This window comes from Setaria viridis, chromosome 5 (assembly GCF_005286985.2).
Source record: "Setaria viridis chromosome 5, Setaria_viridis_v4.0, whole genome shotgun sequence".
Classification (NCBI taxonomy): Eukaryota; Viridiplantae; Streptophyta; class Magnoliopsida; order Poales; family Poaceae; genus Setaria; species Setaria viridis.
The window spans coordinates 24,265,903-24,291,088 of record NC_048267.2 but is presented as its reverse complement, the minus strand read 5'-3'; the positions used below and the strand labels follow the sequence as shown (position 1 = coordinate 24,291,088).

The following is a 25,186-nucleotide window of genomic DNA, read 5'->3' as shown; positions in this document are numbered from 1 at the left end:
GCTCCTACACCCAGAACATCTGCCGGCCACACGCACATGTCATTTGCTACCACTCGAAACCCAACAAGGCTGGGCCGGCGTCTTCATCCTCCCTGCTTGCTCCGTGCCTATATACCGCCATGGATGTGGAACACGCTTCGTCATCATCAGCTCAAGCGCCTCAAGCTAGCCAAGCCTTTTTCTCAACAAACACCCAAGCCACAGTCTGATTGTTCTTGGCCGTCCCTTTGCCAATGGTGGCACCGCCGAATGAGTCGGAGCCTCAATCTGGAATCTTGAATTTAGGATCCGCTTGGCACATGTTCGGATTGTCCAAAAAATGTTTGAGAGGAACTGATTCTAATTCTCTTGAGACTGTTTAGTTTCTATTTTTCTGGTACAAATAGAGAAATGTTTCTACTTCCACCTCAGAATCCTTGAATCGTTTGATACGGATTCTCCTGTATCTCTTAATAATTATCTTTTGTTTGATTGGGATTCTTCTGTTTATGGAGAAACTAGTTTGCAAAATCTTTACTACATGAGCCCTAACTCTATAGAACACGTGGGGCATCCGGAGGTGGTTGATGCAGGAGAAGGCATTAACACCGATAGTGGACCGCTTTGGGTGGTGCACGTGGGACGCGTTCTTCCTCACCGTCGATCCTGCCGGTGTCTGGCAAGGCATCTCGGAGTTCACCCACTAGCAGAGAATTCACTTTCCGTCCACCACCTTTTATCTCGGTTAATATTTGGCCTGTGACAAAAGTAGCTTTAGTACTGGGGTCAAAAATATGCCCCCAAAAGCCACCGTGGGAGGAGAGCCTTAATCCCAGTTGTAAATACCAATCGGGACTAAATATCTTCCTTTAGTCCCGGTTGTAATGGCTCCAAAATATCCCACCGGCGCTTCCCCCTTTTGTCCCGATCGGGAATTCCAACCGGGACAAAAGATTTCTTCCCAGTTGGAATTCCCACCGGGACAAACGGGGGGCCTTTTGTCCTGGTTGGAATTCCCAACCTGGACAAAACATCCTTCCCCACCCCCTCCCCCCTTTCCTTGTCTTCTCCCGGCGCTTCTTCTCCACAGGCGCACAAGTATTTCTGCTCCTCTCCTTCCACCTCCTGATCCTCTCTCTCTAGCACAGGTGGCCGACCCCTCCCCTTGCTGCCCCTCCCCTTCCCCTTTTGCTCACCTCTCACTAGCAGTGAGGAATAGCAGCGGGGCGAGGACAGGCGGCGGCACGCCGGGAAGCAGCGGCGGCGGAGCGGAGGCGACCGGCGGCGGGCGGAGGTGGGTAGGCATGGGCGAGGGCGGAGGCAGAGGCGGAGGTAGAGGAGTGCTTGGGTGAGGGTGGCGCACGAGGGAGCAGTGCTGGTGGAGCGAAGGCGACCAGCGGCGAGCAGAGGCAGGTGGGCGAGGGCACGGGTGGAGACGGTGGAGCGCGTGGGTGCGGGCGACACGTGGGGGAGCAGCACTGGCGGAGCGGAGGTGACCAGCGGTGGGTCGAGGTGGGTGGGCATGAGCGCATGTAGAGGCGGAGGAGTGTGGGTGGAGCCATGCGGTGGTGGCCGGGCGGCATGAGCGGAGGCGGAGGCCGGCGGCGGTGCGGGCGAGCAGCGGCCGGGCGGCGCGAGCAACCAGCTGGCGAGCGCAGGGCTTTTTCTTATATGTTTTTTTTTTAAATTTTTTAGTCCCGTTTGGTAACACCAACCGGGACTAAAGGGAGCCTTTAGTCTCGGGTGAATGACTTGGACTAAAGAACCCCTCTTTTGTCTCAAAAAATTTATCCCGGATGACTTTTAGAGAAATTTGAGCCTATCTAGCCAGGACTAACGGTGGGTTTTGCAGTAGCGACCGACTCCTTCTTGCCCCCAAGGAGTCGAAGAGGAAGTTGGCGTGAAGAGGTGCCACCGCCACAGAAGTTGAAGGATCTGAGGCAAAGATTGCACAATTGAAGGATTATGAAGACCAATGGTCATCATCCTTGGATGATGAGTGATTAACAACATTGTGTGGAACGATGTTGCTCTTATCTTGTGATGTGCAGGTGTAGGATGTTACATGGTGGCCGATGGCATGTGGTGAAGGTCAAGCAAAAGGTTCATACTGATGGACCAAGGGCGGTGAAGGGTGAACATGAGTAGACTTGGATCGAGGGACCCAAGGAGTTCGGGTAAAGTCATGGGCGATCCACATGGTGCACGGAAGGGCGAGAGAACATGACTGGATGGAGACAGCGTCAGTCGAGTCGAGCGGGAGGCTTGGCGGAAGCCTGACATGAGTCGACATCGAGGAGGTCATGTGGCGGCCTAGCAAAGATGGATGGTTTGGGTGGTTTGGGCCTCAAAACCACCATGCAGCCAGGTTTAGACCTCAAAACTGGGGGCGAGCCTGGTGCGGCCGGATCTCCGAGAAGGAGGGCATGTGGCATCATCGCGAAGCTTGTGTCAAGGCAAAGCAAAGTTGTGAAGGTGGCGTGTCCATCCGATGCATCTACAAAAACTGGACCAAAATGCCCCTGCGTGGGCGGTTATCGTAGTTGTAACTGTAGGGGTATTTTCATCATCAGCCATGGACTATATATATTAGAGTTGGCTAGTTTGGGGGTACTTGGAACCCTAATTTCATTTGCTTAGACACTAGCTAAGTGTTTAGAGAGAGGAGAGGAGGGAGATGATAGGGTGAGAGCTTATTTTCTCCTAATTTCTCCATCCTAGGAAGAGGATGAAGGGTGGAGGTTAGTCCTCATCTTGTACAGATGTTATTTTCGTGATTTAGTCGAATTTGTGCCTCAAATATGTGGATAAATCTTGTTGTTTCTCCCATTTTTCTTTTTGGGATTTTCCGGGTATTTTTGTGGGTTTTTTCATTCTTCGAGTTTGAGCTCAAATCCCATGAGGTTTGTTCGGGGAAATTGTTGCTAGGACCCTTGTGAGCATCAATGATGTGATATCCTCTCAAATCCCCCATGGATTCGGCTTGAATTTGAAGTTTTCCCAAAAACTCGAGTTCTTTGTAGGGTTTTGGTGTTCTCTATAATTCATGATGAATACTTGAAAGCTTTTGGGAATAGCCTTGGTATATTGTTATGGGCATATGGTTCAAATTTCATGATTTTTGGAGGTCATTTAATCGAGTTTCAGATTTTTCAAACTTCAACATGCAGGTTGTTTTTGAAGTTGCGGAAAAATCCGGAGATTTCTGCGGATTCTTTTGGGAATTCACCAGAAAATCCGTAGGTGCGGATTCTACAGAAGTTGCGGATTATCTGGAGATTTTTTTGGAGTTTTCTGTAATTTCATGTTGGTTTTCGTATCTCTTCTTCCGACACTTGCTTGGGTTCATTCTAGCTTCCTTAGTCTTTAAATTAGTTCCTAACACCATTCCTTGGTCCGTTAGCTTTTGTATAGCTAAGAGGACTTGATATTGCTAGAAGAGATGATTGTGGTTTTGTTTGGGATTTAAGTCGAGGTTCTTTGAAGAAATTTGAATTGGCTCGCATTCACGTCCCTAGTCGCCCGTTTCGGTCCTTCAATTGGTATTAGAGCCGGTTAAGATTTCTCCATACCCTAATCTGTTTCGAGATCCAAAATGGCGATCTCTGAGCGTTCTTCCTGAACTGCGCCTCCCTACTTTGATGGGTCTTATTATCGATATTGGAAAATACGAATGAGAGCCCATCTGAATAGTAGAGGAGCAGGGGTTAGGGAAATCACTCAAGATGTTACTTACGTGATTCCTACCACTCGCTTGACTCAAGAATAAAGAGATAAATATCACACCGACAACAAGGCAGCGAATATCCTATTTGCTATTCTATGCCGTGCTAAGTTTGATCGCGTCGAGGATCTATCTCTGGCTCATGAGATTTGATCCCGACTTCTGAGTTTCCATGAGGGGATTAGTCAGGTGAAGGCATGACTCGTTGAGACCTACCGGCGTGAGTATGAAGACTTTGTTCATTTGCCCGATGAGTCTGCTGATGCTTTATTTCAGTGCTTTCTTACTATTGTGAACAAGATGAAAACGAACATCACCAACTTGCCTTACATTGATCATGATAGAGCTTTAAAGCTCCTGCACGCTTTGGTGCCCATCTATTTCTTGCAGTTTGGAGGGGTCCTTGGAGCCTTCAACCTGCTAGGGTGCAAGGTGGGACCCTGATGAGCACCGTGTCCGAGGCTACCCCCACTGCTACAAGCGGAGAAGTCCAGCCTACCGATGTCGAGTGGGGGCAGAGGGAGGACACTGCTGCCATGGTCAATGCCACATCGATCATACGCGGTCTACCTGTACCAGACCAAGGAGCTACTCCTCTGACACCAAATTCAGAGCCCATCCCAGCCTTCCTCCTTCGAGCTCTTCACATTCTCTCCAGTGACGACAATTCCTATTGTCACTGCCCAGTTCGCACCGATTGGGTAGGTCAACATGCTAAACAGCGGCGGTGCCATTGTTAACGTGAATTGCAACAATGCAGGTGCGGTGAGGATGAAAGTGATGGGGCTGGACAGCTGTTGGTATACTTAGAGGAACTCCAGCAATGACCCGTAAACGGAGGTCCCTAGTTCTTGAGTAGGGGCTCCCCCTACTTTTCTAGGGCCTGTTTTCTACGACCAACTCCAGCAAGGGTCTCTAAATTTGAACTCCTATTTATTTCTTCTTTTATTTTCACACATATCATCTATGTATATTCTTCATTTCACACAACATTAATTCAACCTAAAATATTAATAATGCTAGTGGACTATTTCTAAATTCGTAATTTGAAACACACGATCCATATTTAAATTCAAAATTTTAAATATAAAAATGAGCATATTCGCAGCTCACTAACTTTAAAATGCAAAACCATCACACAGTTTGAACAAGAATGTGAGTTGAAGTTACATCCATGTGAAGCCACAAAATACAAATATTTTAACCAAGACTAAAAATGTTCTAATTGTAACAAACGTGCAAATAGACTTGGAGAGTGAAGACACTGGAACCTTTAAAGAACTGTAGCCTGCATGGTAAAAAATATGCAATCAGAAATGTAACATGCTACCATGTACCAAAATTCAGAACAAGGGACTGCAATACTAGAATGCTCAATGCATCAATTCCATATACATGTGGATATAGAACAATGCCATCACATCAAATAAAATTAAATAGGCCAAATGGAATGAACAACGCAAGGACAAAATGATCGATAATGAAGCATGCTACCATAATACATACCTATTGTGATGCTCCATTGACATGACCACCTTTAGAAGAGTTAAACCCACCATCAAACCCGCTGCCAAATCCACTATTGAAGGCAGCCATCTTTTGTGCTGCAATTTGTGCCCTCTTTGCCAACACATAGGTCTTCTGATCCGGATTCAAGATGCTCACATCACAGAACATGATCCTCTGTTCTTGCTCCCACATGAACTTTTCCTTTTCCAAGGATATCTTTTGCTGATGAATCATCCTCGTCTCCTTCCACCTCTCCTCCTCCAGTTTTTTTTCCTCCTCCCTCATTTTCTTCTGCTCCTTCTTATCCAAGATCAACTCCTCAATAGCTTCTTCATATGGACCTGCATCTCCTCTGGTCTTCAACCTTTGCTTTGCTTCCTTCCTTCCAATTGGCCTCTTTGTTTGGCTTGCCCCTGCTGAATCAGGATTCCGACTCTTACCATTCTCATCTCCCTCTTCTTCTTCAGCACCTTTCTCAGATAGTGTGGAAGACTCGCTAGGCCTTAGTTTCTTGTGCGATTTATCTATTGCTTGAAACTTGGGATAATTTCTCACCTTGAGCCAATAGTGAATAAACTGAAATGCCTTCTTTGGTGGCATGGTAGTGAACATTGCTTGGGTTTCAAGAAGCTGCAAAAAAGTAAGTGTTAGTTGATGGCAACACAAAGGAATCTATATAAAATGATCAGTACAGAATTACACTTACATGCTCCTCATATGGTACGCCGCTTGGATGTTGACGCTCAACTTGTTCATAGGAGGCCTGAAACTTTCCACATTCCTTCTTAATTGTGTCCTAGCGATGCTCAAGTGAATTTACATTCCTATCAGACTGAAAAGTGCGGTTGGCATGGAAGTGCTCAGCAATTCTTTTCCAATATGCCTTGCTCGGCTGCTCATTTGCAACAATAGGATCCATGCTGATACTCTCTCATGACATGCACAATTGCATATCCTCCTGTGGAGTGTAATTGCTTGATCGTTTGGTGCTTCCTTTTCCACCACTTGCCGGAGTGACAGTGTGTCTTCAAGTGGCATTGATAAGCTCAATGCATCGACATTAGTCTCATCGGACATGAGGCCAGTCCAAGAACCACCTCCTGCTGTCATCTGCAGAGAAAAAAACAAGTTGGTGGTTGGCAATATCAAAGAATTATACATTTGAATCTTAGAAAATAATAATTTGTTCTCACTGACAATACATAAAAATATCATCCATAGTAGCAGTAATTGTTAGGAACAGTATAAATATTTCATCCAAATAACCATCTCCCGGTATAAGAAAATTATGCTAAAGCTTAAGCAATAGGTCTGTGAACTTATCACTAAAACAACATGAAGCTAAAATATCCGCATGTCCATATAATATTTTTCCTCACATTGACCTGTTCTTCCTGAGAGCTAAAACCTCCTTTATGATCATTTTGCGCAACAATAACATGTCCTACAATAGCATAGTACACAGTGTTCTTAATGGACCGTATACGAAAACAACATCCAGCTATTTCTATGAGACTCTTAGTAACATTGCATATTCACTTTTTTTAGACTAAAAAACAGGGCAATCATCACTGCATCTCTCATTATCTCATTTGATTTTTGTACTGAACACTACCGCTGCTGTAGAAATTCCCCAACACCAAACTGACCCGTCGAATGCTAATCCTATTTGCTGCTTATCCGAATGCCCCAGCAGCAACATGACATACCTTGGAAATTGCGAAATCAAACAAATAAACAAAACAAGAGCATGCAAGCCTCGATGTACTGACGCGATTGCAAGCCTCGGTAAACTACAAAACCAAACTGATTTTATGACAAAGCAATCAAACAAAAAAATACCTTGCAATCTGGTGGAGGCTTGGTAGAGGCGCTGGTGGAGGAGCGGCAGATCAGTAAAGGTTCGATTGAGGGAGGCACGCCGCGCGAGGGATGGGCCAGTGAGGAGGGATGGAGGTGCCGGCCGGAGTGGAGCACATCCACGCTCGTCGTAGCCCCAGGCTTCAACAAGAGCTCAGGCTGGCCTGGATCTTATCCTCCTCGTGACCTAGCGAGGTCCTAGTAGGGAAAAGAGATGAAGAGGGACAGAGGCGGCGCAGGTCTGCGCGCGGGATGTATGGAGGTGGTGGTGGGCGGCGCGAGCGAGATGGAGGGAGGCGAGTGGACTGCCACGCGCAGGATGGAGGTGCGTGGAGTTTTCTGTCCCGCGCCAAAATAACCGTGGATGGGGCTGTGGAGGGACCCTCCAGGCCTGGGGGTGTGAGAGAGACACTAGTAGAGAACTCGCCTTTAGTCCCGGTTGGTAGGGTGCATATCTCCCGAAAATCCATCCGGGATAAATCAACCGGGACAAAAGGGGGGGTCTTTAGTCCCAGATCTTTCAACCGGGAGTAAAGGTCACCCTTTAGTCCCGGTTAGGTTTCCCAACCGGGAGTAAAGGGTTAGCCTTTAGTCCCAGTTGGATTTCTTAACCAGGACTAAATGGCGTCCTGCATGGCGCCTGAAATTTTCATGCATCACGTACATAGTACCACGACCCTTTAAGTAGTTGAGATTTTTTTTATAATGAAATCAACTAGTATTTAAACGAATGAAATTTGTAATTATACAATTACTATATATATACACAATTCATATACACAATTCAACTAGTACAAATCAATCTTAATTAGCGCGTATTATATATACAAATAAATCAAACTATATATCTACAATCTTCCCGTCGAGGTGTTGCTCGGAGCGTCTAATTGTCGTCCATTGTAATAAAATTCTCCTTTTGGATTTACCACCTCGTCCATTAGGAATCCAATGAGACCTTCACATATTGCCGCTACTCTTTCTTCCTTCAAGAGTTCTTATTGAATATTTAACATCTATAATTTGAAAATTTGTGAATGTTACACGAACAATTAAATATAAGGAGCTAGAAAATAATTAACTCGTAATAGTTTTATTTTACATACTTTAAAGTTGTGCGGCGTCATCTTTAGTCCCTTGGGTCCCATAAAACTGTGCATGTGCTCACAGATGTAGTAGCCACATAGATTATTCCCGGGTTCCTGTCTTAAGCACTTCAGTGCGGAAAAAAATAAGTTATGAAATATTCGTGTTATACAATGTAATAAATGTGCAAACTTCATACGTACCGGGAAGTCTGTGTTCCATATAAGTTTTTCTTTGAATGGACCTTTGTGATGTTAGCTCCTATCATGAAAGGAAGGATGGGCAAGTGGATTTTTGCTCTGACTGAGTTTACTTACGGTATGAATCGGCTAAGGCCGTTAAGGCTCAAGCTATGGCTGATTTTATTGTACATCATCGGGATGAATCAGTAGACATGATTAAATTGGTGCCTTGGGTTTTATTCTTTGATGGATCGTCATGTGACAAAGGATGTGGCATCGGCTTATATATTGTGTCACCTTGGGGGGCAACATTTGAGTTTGCTTTTCCGTTTAAGAAAGGCATGACCAACAATCAGATCGAGTATGAGGCGATATTGAAAGGACTCCATATATTGAAAGAGTCTAGAGCCGACGTTGTTGAGATTTTTGGTGATTCATTGTTGGTTATTAATCAATTGTTGGGAATTTATCAATGCAAAGATGATTTGTTGCAAGAATACTTCAATGATTGTAAGTAATTATTGGAGGAGTTTGGGATTGTATCATTGCACCACATCCCTCGAGAGTAGAATGGAGATGCCAATCGGTTAGCTTAGATGGCATCAGGATATCGACCAGTAGAGCAAATTATGGATGTTACGGGTGATCAAGCTGGTGATTGAAGGAAGGAGATAATTGATTATTTGAAAAATCCTTCTCCAAAGGTTACCAAGAAGTTATGGTACAAGGCTACCAAGTACATATTGCTTGATGAGTCCTTGTATTATCAGATGATTGATGGAGTGCTTTTGAAATGCGTAAGTTCAGAAGAAGCCAAATCTACGGTAGATGAAGTACATGGGGGAATTTGTGGTTCCCATTAATTGGCTCATAAAATGCGATGGGTAATATTGAGAACCGGATATTATTGGTCGGTGATGCTAGAGGATTGTTTCAAATATTACAAGGGTTGCCAAGAATGTCAACAATTTGGAAATGTTCAGAGGGCACCAGCGTCGGCTATGAATACAATTATCAAACCTTGGTCGTTTAGAGGATGGGGTAATTGATCTCATTGGTCAAATTTATCCATCATCAAGTGAGGGTCACAAATTTATAATTGTGGCAACTGATTATTTCACAAAATGAGTAGAAGCAATTTCTTCAAAAGAATGCTAGTTCGAGCAATGTTATAGATTTTATTAAGGAGCACATTATCCATCAATTCGGCATTCCTCAAACTATTACAACTGATCAAGGGTCAGTGTTAATGTCCGCGGAATTTGGGGAATTTGCCGATGGATTGGGAATTAAGTTGTTAAATTCTTCACCTTATTATGCTCAAGCCAATGGTCAGGCAGAAGCTTCCAATAGAAGTGTGATCAAGTTGATAAAATGCAAGATTGATGAAACTCCCAGAAAGTGGCACACAACATTGAACGACGCATGATGGGCCTATTGGATGGCTTATCATGGAGCCATTAAAGTTTTGCATTATCAGCTGGTTTACGGGCATGAAGCGTTATCACCTTGGGAAATCAAGACTGGATCAAGAAGGATTGTTAATCAAAATCATCTCTTGGCCGATGAATATTATGGTTTGATGAAAGATGAGTTGGAAGACCTTGTTCGTTGTCAGCTGATTGCATTGGAACGAATTGAAGCAGATAAGGTTCAAGTTGCCAAATACTAGAATAAGAAGGTGGTGCCTAAGAGTTTTCAAGAAGGGGAGCTAGTTTGGAAAATAGTGTTACCGACAGGGACTAAGGATAACAAATTTGGGAAATGGTCACCTAATTGGGAAGGACCCTATCGAGAGAATCGTTGTGTTCCTAGAAATGCATACATACTAGAGACCCTTGAAGGAGAAGTATTTGAAAAAGCCTTAAATGGGAGATATACATAACACTACTTATCATTAAGATACTGAAAGTAAGATGGACAAACGGGAGTTGTGTAAAGGCCGACATAAGAAAAAATTCAAGTATTTTCTACAAGACCTTCTCAATGGCCTCAATCGCGCGCAGGTGGATTTCCTCTACGTCAGCTATTAGCTTAAAGTCTTCCCCATCTGATCCTGACACTTGGTTGACGTTCTGTTGCTGGCGGGGTATTTTCTTGATAGAAGCTGTCAGCTCCTCTTTCTTTTTCTAGATTGCACTAGGATAAGTGTCAATTTGACTCTTGGTGGCTGCAATCTCTTGGTTGACTTGGTTTAATTCTTCCATCAGCTGGTCATGTTTGACTTCCAATTCTTTTAGAGTCTGTTCTACAGCAGAAGAAGAAGCTGCCAGATTATCAGCCTGTTGCTTGAGTTCTTTGACCTTTTAACGACCAGCTTCAAGTTGGAGCATAGCTTGTTGGCTAGCCTGCCTGTCGGCTATATGCTTTTGAGCTACATGAACTTGGAGGAAATTTGACTCAATAAAAGATGTCGGGGTTAACATTGCTGCCAGATCTAGAGCCAGATGATTTTTGATCTGCTTGTATAGCTTTTGAATTGGCTTTGAATCTTCCAGCAAAACCAAAGTATCCTGATGAAGCATCTTTAGTATAGCCGATAGTTGACTCTTGATATCTAGCGAGATTTGGGCTTTCTTTTGACCTGAACTAATCTTTTCATCATCTACATACTCGTCAATGCTGAAGGAAAAGAGGGCTGATGTTGATGGCTTATCAACCTATAAGATTGTTCAGGATGAGTAATTATTTGTTGAAAGGGTGTTGCTGTTAAGGGCAAAGGATTCATACCTGGGCAGGAATCTGTTTTGCAAATGAACATCGACTTGAATGTTGTCTTCATCGGCTGCAGGCCTTGGAGAGTTAAGGGGATTCTTAGGTGACATTGAAGCCGACGGAGTGGCCCTTGGTTGGTTGACTGATTCTTTGAGGGTTGTCCCTTCCTGTAAGGAGGGTGTGAGTTGACATATGGCAAAACTGTGAATATTGATCATCTCAAAATATAAATTTTACTAAATTGGTAATAGCAGTCCCTGCTGGATGGGATTGTGCTGTTCTTGCAAGACTTCATCGTCTAAAGGAGAAATCGATGCCAAATCTGGTGATGCTTGGAGCAAAAGAAGATTTAGCAAAAAAGGATATTTAAAGAAATGGAGAGAATATAAAGACCATACTCCTGATGCTGATCCAACATGTAGTTGCCTCTTCTTCCTATGATGTGTATCCTTGGTAGGCAACTTGCGTTTGCTGAGAGAAGAGGTGCCTTTGAGAAGAGCAGACACCGGTGGGGCATTGGCTCCCAAGATTGGGGTAGGAGTCGGCGGACCGTAATCAATCGGCCGGCCAATATTACTCCCAACCAAGATTTTAGCGTCGGTTTCTTCCTGGGAAGAGTAAAGGAAAATAAGATATGATGATAAAAGAGCTGGGGAAATTGAGGTTAGAACTTTTACCTCATTGGTTTAATCATATTCTGAGAAAATCTTTTTGCAGTAGTACATAACCGATTTGTTGGGTAAATGGTCTCGCCATTCTTTCCACCATAAGACAAAGAGCCTTGATGCATATCCCGAGAGGCGCTTCCATTCCAATAAGATGGGAAAAGGCAATGAGGAGGTCAATTTCTTTAATCTGTCATATTCGAGGAATTGATCTAAAGGGTCCTTGGTTCTCACTTTGTCCATGAAGAATAGGCCGATTGGGACTTGGCCAAAACCCAGCTGACGAGCAAAGGCTGATGGATGATAAAATTCATAGGAAGGTTTTAGATATCTTCCTTGACCAAAGCCAACAGGGAGTACGCAAGGGGAGATACTTGTCAGTCAGATGGATGTGCTGCGTTCATCGATGCCCACTTGGTCCAAGTCTAAGTCAGTTGGGAATTTGAAGTTGTTGTTCTTATCTGCATATGGAAACCAAAGGGATGATGGCTGCAAGAATTCATTATAGAAGATCTTGAACAGATTGGCTACCGATGATGCTGTCAACGAAGCTCTAGGACAAGCCGATGCTGCTTCACCAAAGGACGTGCACCTACGACATACTTAGATGGGAAAGAGTTTGTAGTTGGGTTTCTTCCAAATGTTGATGCAGTATAAACATTGAGCCATAGTTGGATAAACCACCATGGACCATTGTTGGGCCAATGGGAGAGCTGGCTCATAATTTGGTTGATACCTAATGCATCAGAGAATATACCGCACCCAATAAATATTGCCCAAGAGGGATTTTTCTAGCAATGGACAGCTTTCGGCAGAACATTATGAATCTAATGATGGAATTAAAGTTGATCCATAGAACACAAAATTCTCTAGCCACATATTCAGGAAAGTTGTGTGCTCCTTGTCATTGACAGGTCTTGAAGTTTTGCTGAAGGTGCTGATATATCTGCTCCAGTTCATCATACCCTTTGTGTCCAACTTGTGCTTGTTGATGCTCTTGAGGTGAAATGGGGAGACAGGGGAAGTAATGTCAAGACCTGTCAGCATGTAAACATCCAGCAAGTATGGAGCCATTGGACCATCCCCAAACATAAAAGCATTCAAAGTATCTGACCAGAAATATGAGGCAGCGGTTAAGATGGGTTCATCCCTTTCCATCTCAGACAAGGAAAGTTCTATGCAATGGCCGATGCACAGCTCGTCCCATTATACTCTTTTGGATATTGACACCCTATGATACCATGTCCTCCAACCTTGGAGTTTACACAGCCATGAGCAGAAACCATCTATCCAGTCATCTAAATCCACGAAAGATGTTTTGTAAGGAATCCTTTGGGTTTCAGCATTAATAAAATTGGTGGGATCCTCATCGCCCATAGGGCTAAGGAAGGATGCACCATTCAGATCGCTAAGCAGAATCAAGATATGATCTCTAAGTTCCTATCACAAATTGAATCAAAAAGAGGGATTTAGTAAAAGGGCAGATCAGATCTAAAGTATCAAGATGAGGCGTTGATATACAGTACCTCTGGGATGAGGTTGGAGGTGGCCATTGGAGCTATTTGAAGCTTCGACGTCTGCTACGCCTAGCTAAAGATGATTCCCGATGGAGCCTTGTTTCTGATTTGCGGTGGCAAAAAGCTTAGTCGGCTTGGTAAAGAAGATGAAAGGATGAGGCGGTTATATAATAAGACTTTTGCCTGGAGAATCCTGAAAATTGAGGGAGGCTCCATTGTGAAACCTGGGAAAAAGGGTCATGATTGCGATAACGACTCTTTTGGTTGTGGAGGGATATCGGCTTGGAACCTGTGAGGGTGCTAACATGAGAAGAGAATTTTGAAACATAATATTATATTTCAAAATTACGGGGCATGTGTTGACACCGGTTTTTTACCAGAGTCAACCAATGAGATAAGATTCTGACAGCTGATGGATTTGCAAAAGAAAGCCTGTTGATTACCCTGTGTTGACCAAAGGCAGCCACGAGCGACCGGATTCCAAAAGCCGAGTGAAGACAGAGAAGAATCTGATCCAAAGCAGAATTGACTCCACCAAATAAGGGAAAGCGTGGAGATTTATCTTTAGTAGTTTTAGATTCATTTGTACCGGTTCATGTCGTAACCGACTAGGATTTTAGTTTGCTCCAGGTTATAAATATAAACTTATGAGCTTTGTAATGAATAATCATCAATCAATCAATACAACCTTTCGGCACCACACCACCAAAACCCTAGGAGTAGAAGTAGAGTAGAAACTGGTGAGTTTGTTCTTGTGCACAGGGCTGCATCGGCTTGATCTCATGCGAGCTTGTAAGTACCATCATCCGATCATTACGTTCTCTATATCAGAACTTTCTAGGTATCATCCAATATTCTGATCTTTGATCGTGTGGCTAGTTATCGAGTAAACTTAGATTGCAATTCTAGGCTTTGTCCAATATTCTATTTATCTTCGATGTTGCTCATAGTTATCGAGTTGTTTAGTTTTATTAAGATGTATCATATCGATCTCTTAATTTTATCAAGCGCTCACAGTTATCGAACGGCTTAGATCTGATTAGGTTGTTTTTATCGACTCCTTGATCTTGTTTAAGCGTTCACCAGTTATATAATCGTATCAGCTGGTTATATCTTGCATACTTTACATTCTTTACATATGCTATGTCCGATAGATCTTTACCCCTACCACTCGTATTGTTAGCCGTCAGATCTTTAACGTCAAAGCGCTACCATTGAGAGCCGATGCATCAGCTGGGTATCATCCATATCTCTCAGAAGCATGATGACGTCCTTGAGCCAATAGTTGTGCATACGAGACCTTGCTACTGCAAGCTAGTCTATTAAGTTAGTGGGCTGAAGTTAATGTCCTGTCAACCGTATTGCCTTGTCTAAGTTGAATATACGTCTCATGATATTAATTAGATCCGTTAGCTTAATGGGCTTGTCAGTGGTAGGTAAGAGGTTATTGTTACCATGCTCTAATCTTTTAGATTAACATATTGAGGTTAATGCCCTCTCAGTCGTACAGTCTTGGTTAAGTCCAATCTACGTCTCATAACATTAATTAAGATCTTTTAGTTTATCTAACGTGCACATGGTTAGCAAGGGCTCCTTTTATGGCTGTTGTTTTATATTGTATTTATCTTAGCCCGTCAGCTCATATAACCGATGGCACATGCCATTAATACTTCTGTTTATTTACACTGTATGATTATATTGAAAATCTAATTGTTATGGCATTTATTCAAAGTAACGCCTATTAATGTGCTCGAAGGCTTAGCCGCCTTTCGCCTCAGGAATTTAATGTTTCCTTGTCAATTACATGTTAAATTGAGTGGCACGTCTTGCACCTTCGCGAGCCGATTTGGAGGTTGCACTGGAGTTAAGCAGATCTTCGTGGTCCTTCGTGTTGTTCAACGCAGAAACCTGAAGTCCAGATTTTGCGTCAACAACAAGCGGAGAACCAGATTCAATTTGTAAGCTTAAATTTTCAAAAGAAAAAAGCAATTAGCAATACTGCTAACAACAGAATGGTTAGCTGGAAGTTACATGCTGCAAGTATGGACATGGACTTACCTGGCACTATCAGCAACAAATCAGCACAAAGACATGCACTACCATCAGTGCAACCTTCATTCCGGAAAGAAAACCTCAAAAGTTAGGAAAAGAACATTAAGATAAAAAGATAAATGGAAAAGAGTCAGCATGAGGAGAGAAAAAAAAAAGAAGGCACTTTTTTCTTGATCTAAGAAAAGTACTTGTGTTTCCAGACTATATAACATCACCCAAAGGCCACAGATGATGACTACTATTCAAATAGTCTTTGAGTATTGCAGATATTTGACTCTAGCTTCTCTATATATGATTCAATTATACTCAAAACATATGAAAGGAATCTTAAGGTTGTGCTTAAAATAACATTACAGATTGGCTGGGGAAATTGGGATTAACATTTGTCGCGTATTAATTAGGTGTGAACCATTTGCCCATAGCCTGCACTGACAGAAACAAAGAGGAACCATTAGTTGAGCACATTAAGAATGAACAGCCGATAAAAGTCGATCAAAGGACAGGAAGTACAGATCAAGGTTTGAAGTCAAGCACAAATAGTAAAAAGAATATGGATTTATACCATCTCTAATCACAAAGAAATCACGGGGAAATCTCCCTTCACCAAGACTTGCCCAAAAACAGTGGGAAGAGGATTCGGAGGTGCCATGCTCCAACCTGTAGCAATACACGAGGGAAGCCCGCGGCAACAGCTGGGAGGGGCGCCGGGAGAGCCATGGCACGGCGAAATCCGTGTGGCGAGGCGGCCAGTCCTGTTTGCCAAGGAAAGGGAGGGTTGGGAGGGAGGGCGGGGCGACGCTCAGACACTACTAGCACCTACCGGCGCGCACGCAGAACGGGTCGCTGGGGGGGGGGGCAAAGGCACGGGTGATGCACGGCTGCCCACATCGGCGCGGTCGCGGCTAGCGGCGCCGTCGGCAAGGCGCGAGGGGCGGGCCGATCGCGGACGCCCCCTTCGGTTGGAGTTGCCCTGAGCAACGGTGGGGATCGAGGATGAGGGGTAGGAGTGCGGTGGCACGGAAGGCTCGGGCAGAGTGGCGGCCGTGATTGAGGTCCTATTTGGCATGGCTCCAGCTCTGGGTGGAGCTGCTCCACTCCAAAACTCCAAGTGGAGCTAGCTCTGGGTGGAGTTGGAGTAGTCTAGATAGGGTGTTTGGCCAGAAGAGTGCTCTCAGCTCCAAAAAAGACTGATTTCAGTGTGGATTATCATTGTTCCCCCCAATTCAGGCCCCACTTGTCATCCTCTCTATCATCATCTTCTTCTTCCTTTTTTTTTACTTGCCCCGATGCTCCCTTCGCCTCGCAGGTCCTCATTGTCAGGATCCCCAAGTCTCTCCTCGCCACAGCTGTCGGTGTTTTAGACCGGCAACCCGCCTAGGGGGTACCCTAGGTGGTCTTTTATGCGGTAAGGGTCGTCGAGAATTAAGGAATCAATGGTGACGTAAGGAACACGATTTAGACAGGTTCGGGCTGCTAGATCGCGTAATACACTATGTCCTGTGTGTTGGTTTGTATTGATGTAAGTTCTGGTCTCGAGGGATTCTGTTTGAAGGGGTCCCTGCCCGGCCTTATATATTCGGGAGGGTAGGGTTACAAGTCTGAGTCCTAGTCGGGTACTATTACAGAGTTCTACTCGGTATTGGCCCGAGTAGTTTTCCATAAACATACAAGACTAGTCCGAGAAGGATACGCCTATCCTTGTTCTGATCATGTCCGAGTGCGTCCCTTAGTGGGCCGTCCAAGGCCTACTCGTGGGTCTGGGGAGTACGCCCGACAAGCCCCCGAGTACTTTGTAGTCGTGCGCCATAGTCTTGGGCACTGCAGGCACTACCCAAGTAGTTTTGCAGGCTGAAGTGCTCGAGTACTGTCGCGTGGCTGGAAGGTACTCTTTCTGCAGCTTCGAGTTATCTCTATTCCTCAGTAATTTTATATGGTAGTGCGATGTCAATCACACTCCATATGGAGTAGCCCCCGAGCCTTAGGTTGAGTCGAAGAATCAGGCTTAGGGTCAAACCAGCTTTTGCCCATTTTACCCTCGGAGATCTTGAAAAAGAAAAAACTGACCAACAGGTACGGTACCCGCAGCCCCCGAGCACTTAGGCGATTCCTGTCGTTGAAGTGGTCAGCAATCCGTTGAATGCAGTAGCCGTTGGGTGTTTATTGCGATTAATACGCGATTAATCTGTCTGTTGTGCAACTGACGCGTCGAAATCGGAGCTGGCAGAGATAAATCTGGACAGACCTTTTTCGGTTGCTGTGACGCCGCACGGGCATTAGATCTGTTCTTCCTCCTCCTCTGCGCCTTCGCTCGCAGTTTCGCCGCCGCCAGTGCCGCTGCCTCCGCTATTGCCGCTTTGTGAGATAGATCTGAGTGGAAGCCTCTTCCTTATCTTGAGGTTGAGTCCATTGAATGCGCTCCAAGAAGATGGGCAAGAAACCCGAGAAGATCCAAGGCAAGGCTCCGGCGGTGGGCAAGGTCAAATCCAAGAAAGGGAAGGACTGCTCCGCCGCCACCTGGGGTAATGTGGCAACACTCGATGATGAAGGAGGAAGCAGTCCAAGCGCTAGTTGATGCCAAGCTCCTTCAGCCGAAGGAGATCCTTGAATGGCGCCCCGCGTTTCCCAATGCATGGCAGTTTGAGGAACATCCTGCCGAGACAGTGATGCTTGCTCATTTTGTGGAAAGGGGACTGGCCGTGCCCACCTCCGACTTCTTCAGAGGTATTCTCGAGTACTACAATCTTCAGCTCGTCCACTTGAATCCCAATGGAGTGCTGCACATGTCTATATTTGTACATCTGTGCGAAGTTTATTTGGGAGTACCTCCAAGTCTTGAGTTGTTTAGGAAGCTGTTCCGTTGCAAGCCTCAGCCGAGTGCCCAGCGGACAGAAATCTTTGGAGGCACCGAGTTCCAACTCAGGAACTCGAATGTGTATATTGAGTATAATCTGACCGACTCCCATGGGGATTGGAAGAAAAGGTGGTTCTACATCGGGAACCATGATCCTCGCTTGCCTGTGGTGACTGGTCACGCGCCCAAGCATGCGGAAAACTGGGTAAGCGAGCCCGAGGACACCCTGAGCTTGATCTCCTGATGCAGCAGATCACCGAGTTGAAGGTACTCGGTTTGACTGGGATCAACGTGGCGGCCAGCTTCTTGAAGAGAAGGGTCCAGCCACTTCAAAAACGCGCTCACTCGGGAAGTGAGTATGAAGGTCTGAAGGATCCATCGCGTATGTCTGATGAGGACATATCTGATGATGACGTAGAGGCGCTGCTGGCTAAGTTTTTTAGGAACTACCAGGGAGTACCAGTAATCCCTGCAGCCCTTTGTCAGTATGACGCCTGGTACGAGCCAAAAGTGGTAAGTATTTGCCTCCTGACTTGTTCTTCTTTGACTTGTGATTCTTGTTGCTGACACCGATTTGTTGTTTGAAGTCCCGAGTTCTTGCCGGCTACTTGGTGCAATCGGAAGAAGAGTCGGAAGCTAAAGTCGAGGAATCGGAGGACGAGCCTTCTCCTCCCGTCAAGAGACGTAGAGTAGTCCGCAAGGTGTTTGCGGCTAAATCTGCTTTGACCCCTAAGAAGTCTCGGGGTACCAAGGTATGTAGTCGATAACTTGTGTATTACTGACGAACTTGAAATTCGTTATTGATGTGGTGAATCTTCTTTTTGGTTCGTAAAGACTGTAGATGAGGCTATTTCTGAAGAAATGGCCATGTCCGACCCTGAAGTCGGTGATGCGGCTGTTGACACGGTGCTGGATAAGGTGCCATCAACAGAAACTATGGTAGCCCCCGAGTTAACCGCGCTAACTCCGTCAGCTGCTATGTCGCCCATTGCTGACCAGGCGGTTCTGGGGCTGCCGGCTGGAGTAGCGAAGGAGGTGTCACCAGTACTTGCTACTGGCACCTTGCTGTCCAATGTGATCGCCAGTGGTAAGCGTTGTCCCTTCCGATTGTTTTCATTTGAGTAGTATTGTTGGTCTTGACTTCGATTTTGTAGATCTTGGTGAGAAGACGGTGCCGGCGGCTGTTCCCGTGGCACCTAGTACTCGGCCGCCTGTCGCCAAGAAGAAGTGTGTGCGACTGCCAGCACGTTCAACCCGGTGAGCTTTCATTTCTTTTTGAATGACGTTGGTTTTGTCTTGGAATCATGCAGTGACACTTTTGTTGGTGTAGGGATGCAGAGGACACTATCCCTGTAGAAACAGGGATAGTGCCAGACCCTTCGACTACAACATCTGTTCCTTTTGAGGACCTGATTGTTGAAGAGGTACCCGAGGTGGACACCGGCCGTCTTGGAGCTACTATGTCGATGCTTCAAGACGTGATTCGCTCAGTGGAGGTTCCTGCTGCTGCATCAGGCTCGGGGAGTGCCGGTCTATCATCATCGTTTGACAGAGTGTTGGCTGTTGTTGAGAAATCCAAACAAACGACTGCTCCAGGTAAGTGCCTGTATTCTGTTTATTGTAGTCGTGGTTGATAGCTGACGTTTTAAATGTTGTAGGCGCTGCTCTGGGTACGATTCCTCATCTTGTGAAGAGTACCCAAAGGCCAGTACTTAGCTTGCCTTCTGATTTGGAGTTCCAGAGGTCCATTGATGTATTCCGGAGCTTCCAGGTAAATTTCGCTATTGCATGACCCGGATAGCTGTGAGGCTTGAAACTCACCATACCCTACTTGGGTGTTTTCAGGAAAGAAGCCGTCAGTTGGAGCAAGAATGTGCCTGGCTGATAGAAGCTCTTCGGGTTCATGAAGTCGGGGCAAAGTCCTTTGCCGTGGAACGCGCGGATCACGCGGTTCTGCAGGAAAAACTGGAGAGCCGCTACAAGTCCCTGAACAAGTATCAAGGTAAGCATTGCGACTACTTTGGGTGTGTCCAACTGGAGTTGGTTGTGGCCTGAGTCCTTTTGCTTTGTAGAGCTCAAGAAGCAGGAGGTAGCTGCAAGGAGCCAAGTTATTGATTGGAGGAACGCTCATGACCGGGTGGTAGATGAAGCCAAACATCTTCGGGCCGCGCTCACGGAAGCACAAGCTGCTTGCGAGCATCAGCGAGACCGAAAGATGCAGAATGGCGTGATGCTTGCCATGGCCATGGTGGCATGCAGAGATCATGCCCAGACCTTGGGAAGGCTTCGTGGTGAACTCCAAGAGTTGTCTGGAGCGGCCGAAGACTTGGTGAATGCTATAGCCCCCGTGGAGGAAGGCGCAGGGCCGCAATCGCTAGTCGAGCGACTAAGAGCTGCCCCGAGTAAAGTGGCGGGACTTTGCAAGACTGTTTGCAAACAGGTTCTTGTAGTTGTGAAGTCCTACTACCCGAGGGCAGACTTGGCAGTGGCTGGAGATGGCGTGGCTCGCAACTGCACAGAGGAAGCATATGCGCAGTACCTCGAGGAAGCGGAGCCTATTGCAGCCAAGATGTTGGAGTTTGTCTTCTTAGAAGAGCCTTGAGCTTTTTGTGTGTAATCTTGTTTTTGTACCGAGTACATTGATACTGTTGAATATCAAGCCTTTGGATTTGTTGTCGTTGTCTTGCGAAGAGTAGTTTTTACTCCATTTTGTCGAAACCCGAAGTATTGCAACTCTGCTGTGCCCGACCCTCTAGGGAGGATTCGTCTCTCTCGACCTTGAGTATTGGGGTCGGCAAAGCCTGACCCCTGCGAGGGTGAAAAACTCCGCCTCACCCGACCCTGAGTCCTGGGGTCGGCGAAGCCCGACCCTATGGGAGGGTAGCTCCGCCTCGCCAGATCCCGAGTGAGGCTCCGCTTCGCCTGACCCTGAGTCCTGGGGTCGGCTAAGCTTGACCTCGTCGAGGGTGAAAACTCCACCTCGCCTGACCCTGGGGTCGGAGTTAGCCGAAGCCCCCGACATGTAGGCTATGCTTGGCTCGTAGTAGTCCCGAGTGGCGAGTAGTCGTAATACTTGTTTGAGTACTCATCTTCTGAGGGACACGGGTGTACTGTACTCGTCTGTCCTTTGTGGATGTACGGGTGTACTGTGCTCTTTTGTCCTTTGCGGATGCACGGGTGTACTGTGCTCCTTTGTCCATTGCGACCTGAGTGCAGTCACATGGGCAGAATCAGGAGTCGTCAGACTCATTAATCACGGGTGCATAGTAACTTTTGAGCAGGTGGTAGCTGGAGCTTTCGGCTATAAATAGGGCCATCTGGTGGGCGAACCAACTCAAGCTCCTGAGTAGCGATGGATTGCCTGCGGTTGCTTCTGTTTGAGTGTAGAGAGCCATCAAAGAGTGCACCGGTGCTAGAAGATTCCTCGTAGATTGAGGCCACCTTAGCTCCATAGACTCCTGCGCTCGTAGGGATAGCCGCGATGCTAGAAGAATCCTCGTAGGAGGTTTCATCGCACGCCTCATCTTGCAGCTCCTGATCCAGTGGAGTACGGGCTGGAACTCGCGACTGATGGGTGATGAGTGCCGCGGTCTTCATCCCACTCTGAAAGAGGTGGAGGTGCGGCCATAGAGTAGATGGGCTTCGCAAGGCTAGCAAAAGAGCAGCCTTGGTTCCCTCTAGGTGCGTCTTGCTAGATTTGGCGTTGCCGTTGTCCAAGCGATGGCGGTGATGGAGTACCTGGCGGTGCCTTGGGTAGGATACCTGGGCATGGCTACGTTTTGCGCAGCTTCCTTGCGTGTGGGCCCTTCCTGTGGTCGGAAGACCTGAGTGGCCTTGTGATATAGTAAAAGCCTGAGGCTTAAATGCAGCCCGCCAGTAGGCAGTTGCTTGTAGTCTTCGTGTAAGCCGAGTCCTTGTACTCGTTTGTAACTTGATGTATTCTTGTTTCAGTAGAGATTAATATGAAGAGTTTTGTACCGGGGCAATGATCCTTGTAGTAGAGAACTCATGTCGAAGTTATCTTGAAGTTGGTAGTCGGGCAGTTGGCCCGAGTAGGGATATTGAAGTGACTACTTGGGTGCTGCTTATGGGTAGTAGCGACAGAGATGTTCGATATTCCAAGAATTTGGCACTTGTTCTCCTGAGAACTCCTGGAGCCTGTAAGATCCGGGTCCTGTCACCTTTGATACAAAGTAAGGACCTTCCCACGGTGAATTGAGTTTATGCAATCCTGACGTGTCTTGGATACGCTTAAGGACCATATCGCCCGAGTTGAAAGATCTTTCCTTGACGTTGCGATCGTGATAACGCCTTAAACCGTCAAGGTATCTGGCAGATTGCACTAGTGCTGTGCATCTTGTTTCTTCCAAACTGTCTATATCCGTATTGTTCAACGGATGGTGATTGCCACATGATGTCGGCAGGTAATATGGCTTCTGAGCCATATACCAGAAAATAGGGTGATAGTCCCGTAGTCTTGCATGGTTGGGTACGTAGGCCCTACAAGGCATTGGGTAACTCTTTGAGCCATCGGCCGCCTTTGGTGTTGCCGACGTCATGTAGTCGTTTCTTCAGAGCATCGAGTATCATGCCATTAGCACGCTCGACTTGACCATTGGCTCGTGGGTGAGCAACCGAGACATAGCGGACATCGATGCCGCTATTCTTGCAATATTCCCAAAAGTCGTGATTATTGAAGTTTGACCCGAGGTCTGTGATAATCCTGTTGGGAAAACCATAGCGGTGTACGATTTCATCCAAGAAGTCGAGGACTCGGGTCTGCCTTGGGGCAAGTGACCGGTTTGACCTCGATCCATTTGGTGAACTTGTCGATTGCCACGAGTACTCTATTGAATCCTCCTGGCGCAGTTGGTAACGGGCCAATCATATTGAGCCCCCAGCAGGCAAATGGCCATGTTGGAGGTATTGTGACTAGCTTGTAAGCTGGCACGTGTTGCTGTTTTGTGAAGAATTTACAACCATTGCATTTCTGGACTAGTTGCTTAGCGTCGGCCAGAGCCATTGGCCAGTAGAACCCTGCCCTGAAAGCCTTGCCAACTAGTGTCCTCGAAGAGGCGTGGTTGCCGCAGATTCCTCTATGAATCTCTTCTAGGATTTCTTGGCCATCTTCTCTGGTGACGCACTTCATGAGTACTCCAGATGATGCACCTTTCCTGTAGAGCTTGTCTCCAACTAGAACGTAATTCTTTACTCGTCGGGAGATTTGCTCAGCTGTATTCTGGTCGGATGGTAGCTGGTGATCTTTGATGTAGTCGATGAAGGGTGTCCTCCAGTCGACTTCTATCATCATGATCTCTCGGGAGGCGTCAGTAGTCGGGACTACTGGCGGTGTGACCTGTTCTAGTATGGATGGCTTGCGTAGTTCGTGTACGAAAATTCCTGCTGGAACTTCTGTACGAGTTGAGCCCAGTTTGGATAAGATGTCGGCGGCAACGTTGTTGTCGCGGATGATGTGATGGAACTCCAAGCCGGAGAATTTGTTTTCCAGTTTACGGACTTATTTGCAATATGCGTCCATGTTGTCCTTGTTTCGGTCCCACTCGTCATTGACCTAGTTTATGACGACTAGGGAGTCGCCGTACACCAGTAGTCGTTTGATGCCGAGGGAGATTGCGAGGCGAAGGCCGTGTAGTAGAGCTTCGTACTCGGCTTCGTTATTAGATGCTTCCCAGAATATCTGCAGCACGTACTTGAGTTGGTCTCCCTTGGGGGAGATGAGTAAGACGCCTGTGCCGGCGCATTCAAGTTTGAGGGATCCATCGAAGTACATTACCCAATGTTCTGGTTGTTCGACTGGAGTTGGTACTTGATTTTCGGTCCACTCGGCTATGAAGTCGACCAAAGCCTGAGACTTGATGGCTGTCCTTGGCTTGAAGTTCAAAGTAAGAGCTTCGAGTTCAACTGCCCATTTGGAGATTCTACCCGTGGCATCTCTATTATGGAGAATTTCGCCGAGCGGGAAGTCGGAGATGACTGTGATGTTGTGCTCTTGGAAATAATGGCGCAGCTTCCGGGAGGTGAGTAGAATAGCATATAGGAGTTTTTATATCGGTGGATACCGAGTTTTGGAGTCCGAGAGTACTTCGCTGACGAAGTAGACAGGTTGTTGGACCTTGTAAGCGTGGCCCGGTTCAGACCTTTCGACTACTATTGCCATGCTGACGACATGAGTAGTAGCGGAGATGTATAGGAGCAAGTCCTCGTTCGATGAGGGAGCGGTGAGTACAGGAGGCTTTGACGGAAAGTCTTTGAGTTGTGTTAATGCCTTATCTGCCTCTTCCGTCCATTTGAACTTGTCCTGGCGTTTGAGAAGCTTGAAGAAGGGTAGTCCCCGTTCTCTAAGTCTCGAGATGAATCGGTTGAGAACGGCCATGCAGCCTGTGAGTTTCTGCACGTCCTTAATGCTGGCTGGTGCCTGCATGTTTGTGATGGCAGATATCTTCTCCGGGCTGGCCTCAATGCCGCGATGGCTAATGATGAACCTGAGTAATTTGCCAAAAGGTACTCCAAAGACACACTTAGTGGGATTGAGTTTCCAATGGAAAGCGCGAAGACTGGAGAAAGTTTCCTCCAAGTCGGCAATGAGTTCCTCCCGGTGTCTTGTTTTGACGACGACGTCATCAACATAAGATTCGACATTGCGATGAAGCTGCTTTTCGAAGCACATCTGTATAGCCCTTTGGTAAGTTGCTCCTGCGTTCTTGAGTTCGAAGGACATTGTTTTTGTAGCAGAAAGCTCCAAAGGGCGTGATGAACGCTGTTTTGGCTTGATCTTCCTCTTTGAGGCTTATCTGACGATAGCCGGAGTAGCAATCGAGGAAGCATAGCAAGGCGCATCCGGTGGTGGAGTCAACCACTTGATCATCCTGGGTAGCCAAAAAGGATCTTTCGGGCAGTGTTTGTTGAGGTCGGTGTAGTCGACACACATTCGCCAATTGTTGTTTTTCTTACGAACAAGCACGGGATTGGCGAGCCAGTCAGGATGGAAAACTTCCTTGATGAATCCTGCCGCGAGTAGCTTGGCCAAC

At 46.3% G+C, this 25,186-nt stretch overlaps 1 pseudogene; it reads right to left on the bottom strand.

Annotated features, from left to right (window-relative positions):
* Positions 1–4,857: 4,857 nt before the first annotated feature.
* On the bottom strand, positions 4,858–13,270 carry LOC117858360 (uncharacterized; annotated as a pseudogene).
* Positions 13,271–25,186: the final 11,916 nt, after the last annotated feature.